Below are 7,660 nucleotides of genomic sequence, written 5' to 3' on the forward strand. Positions count from 1 at the left end.
CTTTCTGCATCTGTCTTGTTTTTTTCTGCACACCTGTTGTCTCTTTCAGCACTTGTCTTCCCTCTTTCTGTACCTTTCTTGTCTGTTTATGCATCTCACTCACTTTCTGCACCCCTGTTGTCTCTTTATGTACCTCTTTTGCCTGTTTCTGCACTTCTCTTGCCTCTGTATGCACCCCTGCTGCTTCATTCTGCACTTGTCTTCCCTCTTTCTGCACTTTTTTTGCTTCTTTCTACATCTCTGTTGCTTCTTTCAGTAATTCTCCTGCCTCTTTCTGCACTTCTTTTGCCTGTTTCTGTACCCCTCTTGCCTCTTTCTGCACCCGTCTTCTCTTACCTCTTTCTGTACAACTCTTGCCTCTTTTTGTACCTCTGTTGCTTTTTTCTGCACTTCTTTTCCTTCTTTCTGCACTCCTCGTGCCTCCGTTTGCACCTCTGTTGCGTCTTTCTGCAATTCTCTTGGTTCTTTCTGCACTGCTCTTGCTTCTTTCTTTATCCCTCTTGCCTCTTTAAGCACCTCTTTTGCTTCTTTCTGCACTTCTCTCTACTCCTTCTGTACCCTCTTTCCTCTTTCTGCTCCTCTGATGCTTCTTTCTGCACCTCTCTTGCTTCTTTCTGCAGCTGACTTGCCTCTTTCAGAACCTCTGTTTCTTTTTTCTGCTGATCTCTTGCCTCTTTCTGCACCTTACTTGCCTGTTTCAGCAACTCTGTTGCTTCTTTATGCAGATCTCTTGCCTCTTTCTGCACCCCTCTTTTCTCTTTCTGCACCTCTCTTGCCTCTTTCTGTACCCCTGTTCACCCTTTCTGTACCTCTCTTGCCTCTTTCTGTACCTCTTTTGCCTCTTTCTGCACTTTTTTTGCTCTTTCTGCACCCTTTGCGCCTCTTTCAGCACCTCTGTTACTTCTTTCTGCACTTCTCTTCCTTCTTTCTGCACCCCACTTATTTCTTTCTGCACCTCACTTGCCTCTTTCAGCACCTCTGTTGCTTTTTTCTGCAGATCTCTTGCTTCTTTCTGAACCTCACTTGTCTCTTTCAGCACCTCGTTTGCTTTATTCTAAAGATATCTTGACTCTCTCTGCACCCATCTTGCCTCTTTCTGCACCCCGTTTCCCTCTTTCTGCACCTTTCCTATTTTTTCTGCACATCTCTTGCCTCTTTCTGTACCCCTGTTCACTCTTTCTGTACCTCTCTTGCCTCTTTCTGTACCTCTTTTGCCTCTTTCTGCACTTTTTTTTGCCTCTTTCTGCACCCCTTTTGCCTCTCTCTGCACCTCTGTTGCTGCTTTCTGTACTTCTATTGCCTCTTTCTGCACCTCTCTTGCTTCTCTCTGCACATCACTTGCCTCTTTCAGCACCTCTGTTGCTTTTTTCTGCTGATCTCTTGCCACTTTCTGAACCTCACTTGCCTCTTTCAACACCTTTGTTGCTTTTTCTGCAGATCTCTTGCCTCTTTCTGTACCCCTCTTTTCTCTTTCTGCACCTCTCTTGCCTCTATCTGCACCCTGTTCCTTCTTTCAGCACCTTTCCTGCCGGTTTCTGCAGCGCTGTTTCCTCTTCCTGTACCTCTTTTGCATCTTTCTGCACTTCTCTTGCTCTTTCTGCACCTTTCGCGCCTCTTTCAGCACCTCTGTTACTTCTTTCTGCACTTCTCTTCCTTCTTTCTGCACCCATCTTGCCTCTTTCTGTACCTCTCTTGCTTCTTTGTCTACCTCTCCTACCTTTTTCTGCACCCCTCTTGCCTCTTTTTGCACCTCTGTTGGTTCTTTCTGCACTGCTCTTGTTTCTCTCTTGCCTCTTTTGGTATCCTGTCCCCTCTTACTGCACCTTTCCTGCCTGTTTCTGCACCTCTCTTGCCTCTTTTTGTACCTCTGTTGCGTCTTCCTGCACTTTTCTTGCCTCTTTCTGCACCTCTTTTGCCTCTTTCTGCCCCTCTGTTGCGTCTTTCTGCATTTCTATTGCCTCTTTCTGCACTTTTCTTGCTTTTTTCTGCACCTCACTTGCCTCTTTCAGCACCTCTGTTGTTTCTTTATGACGATCACTTGCCCCTTTCTGCACCTCACTTGCTTTTTTCTGCAGATCTCTTGCCTTTTTCTGCACCCCTCTTTTCTCGTTCTGCACCTCTCTTGCCTCTATCTGCCCACCTGTTCCCTCTTTATGCACCTTTCCTGCCTGTTTCTGTACCTCTCTTGCCTCTTTCTGTACCTCTCTTGGCTCTTTCTGCACTTCTCTTGGTCTTTCTGCACCCTTCACACCTCTTTCAGTACCTCTGTTACTTCTTACTGCACTTCTCTCCTTTCTTTCCATACCCCTCCTGCCTCTTTCTGTACCTCTCTTACCTCTTTCTGCACCCCTCCTATCCTTTTCTGCACACCTCTTGCCTCTTTTTGCACATCTGTCGGTTCTTTCTGACTGCTCTTCCTTCTTTCGTCACCCTACTTGCCTCTTTCTGCACTTCTATTGCTTCTTTCTACACTTCTGTTGCTTCTTTCAGCAATTCTCTAGCCTCTTTCTGCACTTCTCTTGCTTGTTTCTCTACCTCTCTTGTGTCTTTCTGCATTTCTGTTGCCTCTTTCTGTGCTTCACTTGCCTCTTTCTGGACCTCTCTTGCTTCTTTCGGCACCACTGTTGCTTTTTTCTGCACCCCTCCTACCTCTTTCTGCACCCCTCTTCCCTCTTTGTGCAACTCGCTTGCTACTTTCTACACCTCCCTTCCCTCTTTCTATACCACTCTTGCCTCTCACTGTACCTCTGTTGCTTCTTTCTGTACTTCTCTTGCCTCTTTCTGCACCCTTCGTGCCTCTTTCAGTACCTCTGTTGCTTCTTTCTGCATCCCTTGTGCTTCCTTCTGCACCTCTGTTGCTTCTTTCTGCACTTCTCTTGGTTCTTTCTGTACTGCTCTTGCATCTTTATGCATCCCTCTTGCATCTTTGAGCACCTCCTTTGCTTCTTTCTGCACTTCTCTCTCCTCTTTCTGCACCCCTCTTGCCTCTTTCTGCACCTCTCTTGATTCTCTCTGCACCTCACTTGCCTCTTTCAGCACCTCTGTTGCTTTCTTCTGCTGATCTCTTGCCCCTTTCTGCACCTCACTTGCCTCTTTCAAAACCTCTGTTGCTTTTTTCTGCCGATCTCTTGCCTCTTTCTGCCCCTCTCTTGCCCCTTTCTGCACCTCACTTGCCTCTTTCAAAACCTCTGTTGCTTTTTTCTGCCGATCTCTTGCCTCTTTCTGCACCCCTCTTTTCTCTTTCTGTACCTCTCTTGCCTCTATCTGTACCCCTGTTCCCTCTTTTAGCACCTTTCCTGCCTGTTTTTGCACCGCTCTTGCCTCTTTCTGCACTTCTCTTGCTCTTTCTGCACCCTTTACGCCTCTTTCAGCACCTCTGCTACTTCTTTCTACACTTCTCTTCTTTCTGCATCCCTCTTGCCTCTTTCTTACCTCTCTTGCCTCTTTGAGCACCCCTATTACCTTTTTCTGCACCCCTCTTGCCTCTTTTTGCACCTCTGTTGGTTCTTTCTGCACTGCTCTTGCTTCTTTCTGCACTGCTCTTGCCTTTTTCTGCACTTCGCTAGCTTCTTTCTACATATCTGTTGCTTCTTTCAGAAATTCTCTTGCCTCTTTCTGCACTTCTCTTCCTTTTTCTGCACCCTCCTGCCTCTTTCGGCAATTCTGTTGCTTCTTTCAGCACCTCTCCTACCTTTTTATGCACCCCTCTTGCCTCTTTCTGTACCTCTGTTGCCTCTTTCTGCACATTTCTTGCCTCTTTCTACACCTCTTTTGCCTCTTTCTGCACCTCTGTTGCTTCTTTCTGCTTTTCTTTTGCCTCTTTCTGTACCTCTCTTGCTTCTTTCTGCACCTCACTTGCCTCTTTCAGCACCTCTGTTGCTTTTTTCTGCAGATCTCTTAACTTTTTCTGCACCCTTCTTTTTTCGTTCTGTACCTCTCTTGCCTCTATCTGCACCCCTGTTCCCTCTTTATGCACATTTCCTGCCTGTTTCTGCACCTCTCTTCCCTCTTTCTGTACCTCTCTTGCCTCTTTCTGCACTTCTCTTGCTCTTTCTGCACCCTTCACACCTCTTTCAGCACCTCTGTTACTTCTTTCTTCACTTCTCTTCTTTCTTTCTGAACCCCTACTGCCTCTTTCTGTGCCCCTCTTGCTTCTTTGTGCACCCCTCCTATCATTTTCTGCACCCCATGCCTCTTTTAGCACATCTGTTGGTTCTTTGTGCACTGCTCTTGCTTCTTTCAGCACCCTACTTGCCTATTTATGCACTTCTCTTGCTTCTTTCTACACCGCTGTTGCTTCTTTCAGCAATTCTCTTGCCTCTTTCTGCACTTCTCTTGTTTGTTTCTCAAGTCAAGTCAAGTCAAGTCAAGGGCATTTGTATCGTGCACAAATCACTCTTACAAGTCTCATGGCGCTTGCAGACAGCTCTGAAAGGAAACAGACTAGAAACTTAATTTCCAAAAAGCCAGGTCTTCAGCTTTATGCGGAAACTGCTGTGGTCTGACATACTGCGGAGATAGTAAGGCATTTTGTTTCAAGATGCTGGGGCCAAGAAGGAAAACGCACGGCCCCCTTGCCTAGCAGTATGTATTTTAAGGGGGGTGAGCAGAGCTGAATCACTAGAGGGCAGCGTCCTGGATGGTTGATACCATCGTAGCTTTGGCAGCCAGTATTTTGGGCCGATTCCGTACATATGTTTATGAGTTAGACATAAAGTTTTTAAGCGGGTTCGTTTTTTCACTGGGAGCCAGTGAAGAGTATTTAAACATATTGCCGACGGGAATCTGTATGGGCGATCAAGGACTAATCTGGCGGACGTGTTCGGAAGAGTCTGAAGTCTGTTTATGAGATCTACATTTATTGACAGCAATAAGGCATTGCCATAGTCCATTCTAATAATGATCAGTCCTTGTATTAAAGGTCTGCGAGCCTCTAAGGGAAGCCATTTAAAAACCTTACGAAGGCTCCGCATGACACCGAAACAGGTGCCAATAACATGATTGACATGCCCTCTCATGGATAGACAGTTGTCCATATAAAATCCTAGGTTCCGAACCACGTTTTTATGGGGAGGACACGGGCCGAGCCTGGACGGCCAGCAGTCCTGTGTCCAGTGGTCAATTGCTTTGCCGAAGAGCATGATCTCAGACTTGCCCCCGTTTAGCTGGAGATGGTTAGATATCATCCATTTATCAACATGGATCAGGCAGTCTTTAAGACGTTGCTTAGTTTCGCTGGGGTCAGGACCTAAAGTGACCAGAATCTGCATATCGTCTGAATAGGATATGATATCAAAACCATATAGTCTGATCACTGCAGCTAAAGGGGTCATGTAAAGGTTAAAAATGGTGGGGCTCAAGATAGAGCCCTGAGGGACACCCATCTTTACTGGTCGCTCACAGGAGGTGATCTTTCCCATCTGGACAATGGTTCTGTGCTCTGTCAGGAAGCTACTGAACCATTTCAGAGCCTTCCCCCTGACACCAACATCCCAAAGTTGTTGTTCAAGAATATGATGGGAGATGGTGTCAAAAGCGGCCGACAGATCGAGCAGAATGAGGATAGCTGACTGATGTTTATCTAGAGCTAGTTTGATATTGTCAGTAACCTCAATCAGCGCAGTTTCCGTGCTATGCGCTGCCCTGAAGCCGGATTGAGAAAGATCTAAAAGTCCATGGCTTTCGAGACGGTTCACCAGCTGTTTGTTCACAAGGGACTCCAGCATTTTCCCAAAATAGGGCAGTAAGGAGATGGGTCTGTAGTTTAAGAGTACCTTAGGGTCAGCCGATGGCTTCTTTAAAATTGGCCTGATTCTGGCGACCTTCCAAAATGAGGGAAAGTCAGATTCTGCCAAGGACTTGTTGAATAGGTCAATCAATCTAAGACTGTGGGTGCCATAGTAGGAAAACATTTGGAAGGGAATGGATCAGCAGGAGAGCCAGATTTTATTTTTGTCATGGCCTCGGTGACAGACTTATAGTCATATTCCTTAAATTCATTTAAAAAACTGGGAGGGTCGGGTAAGAGGCAAAAGAGTTATTCAATGCAGGTGCGGTCAAGAGTAGAAGGGAAGGTCCGATGAATGTTCATAATTTTTTCCTCAAAGAATTCAGATAAGGAGTCCATCCAATCTTGAGAGATGGACACAGTAGGTTCATTTATACGAATGGTGAATTCTTTGAGGATATGATGTAATTCCCTTGATGAATTTTCTGCCTTTTTTATCCGATTAATTAAATAGGATTTTTTGGCAAATTTTATTTCGTTCATATAGCCATGGTGCCGCTTCTTATAGTTTTCGCGGTCTGCGGAATTTTTAGTTTTCCGTCACAGTTTTTTTGCGGTTAGACACAGACTTTTGGTAATTTTTAGTTGGTCAGTGAACCAGGGAGTGGTTCTGCACTTGGACTTAATATTCTGTGCAGCTTCAATTGGTCCAATGTAGTTAAAATAGCTTTTTTTCTGCCGATCTCTTGCCTCTTTCTGCCCCTCTCTTGCCCCTTTCTGCACCTCACTTGCCTCTTTCAAAACCTCTGTTGCTTTTTTCTGCCGATCTCTTGCCTCTTTCCGCACCCCTCTTTTCTCTTTCTGTACCTCTCTTGCCTCTATCTGTACCCCTGTTCCCTCTTTTAGCACCTTTCCTGCCTGTTTTTGCACCGCTCTTGCCTCTTTCTGCACTTCTCTTGCTCTTTCTGCACCTTTTACGCCTCTTTCAGCACCTCTGCTACTTCTTTCTACACTTCTCTTCTTTCTGCATCCCTCTTGCCTCTTTCTGTACCTCTCTTGCCTCTTTGAGCACCCCTATTACCTTTTTCTGTACCCCTCTTGCCTCTTTTTGCACCTCTGTTGGTTCTTTCTGCACTGCTCTTGCTTCTTTCTGCACTGCTCTTGCCTCTTTCTGCACTTCCCTAGCTTCTTTCTACACATCTGTTGCTTCTTTCAGAAATTCTCTTGCCTCTTTCTGCACTTCTCTTCCTTTTCCTGCACCCTCCTGCCTCTTTCGGCAATTCTGTTGCTTCTTTCTGCACCCCTCCTCCCTCTTTGTGCAACTCTCTTGCCTCTTTCTAAACCTCTCTGCCCTCTTTCTGCACCACTTTTGCCTCTTTCAGCACCTCTCCTACCTTTTTCTGCACCCCTCTTGCCTCTTTCTGTACCTCTGTTGCCTCTTTCTGCACATTTCTTGCCTCTTTCTACACCTCTTTTGCCTCTTTCTGCACCTCTGTTGCTTCTTTCTGCTTTTCTTTTGCCTCTTTCTGTACCTCTCTTGCTTCTTTCTGCACCTCACTTGCCTCTTTCAGCACCTCTCTTGCTTTTTTCTGCAGATCTCTTAACTTTTTCTGCACCCTTCTTTTTTCGTTCTGTACCTCTCTTGCCTCTATCTGCACCCCTGTTCCCTCTTTATGCACATTTCCTGCCTGTTTCTGCACCTCTCTTCCCTCTTTCTGTACTTCTCTTGCCTCTTTCTGCACTTCTCTTGCTCTTTCTGCACCCTTCACACCTCTTTCAGCACCTCTGTTACTTCTTTCTTCACTTCTCTTCCTTCTTTCTGTACCCCTCCTGCCTCTTTCTGTGCCTCTCTTGCTTCTTTGTGCACCCCTCCTATCATTTTCTGCACCCCATGCCTCTTTTAGCACATCTGTTGGTTCTTTGTGCACTGCT

This window comes from Triturus cristatus, chromosome 3_2 (assembly GCF_964204655.1).
Source record: "Triturus cristatus chromosome 3_2, aTriCri1.1, whole genome shotgun sequence".
Lineage (NCBI taxonomy): Eukaryota > Metazoa > Chordata > Amphibia > Caudata > Salamandridae > Triturus > Triturus cristatus.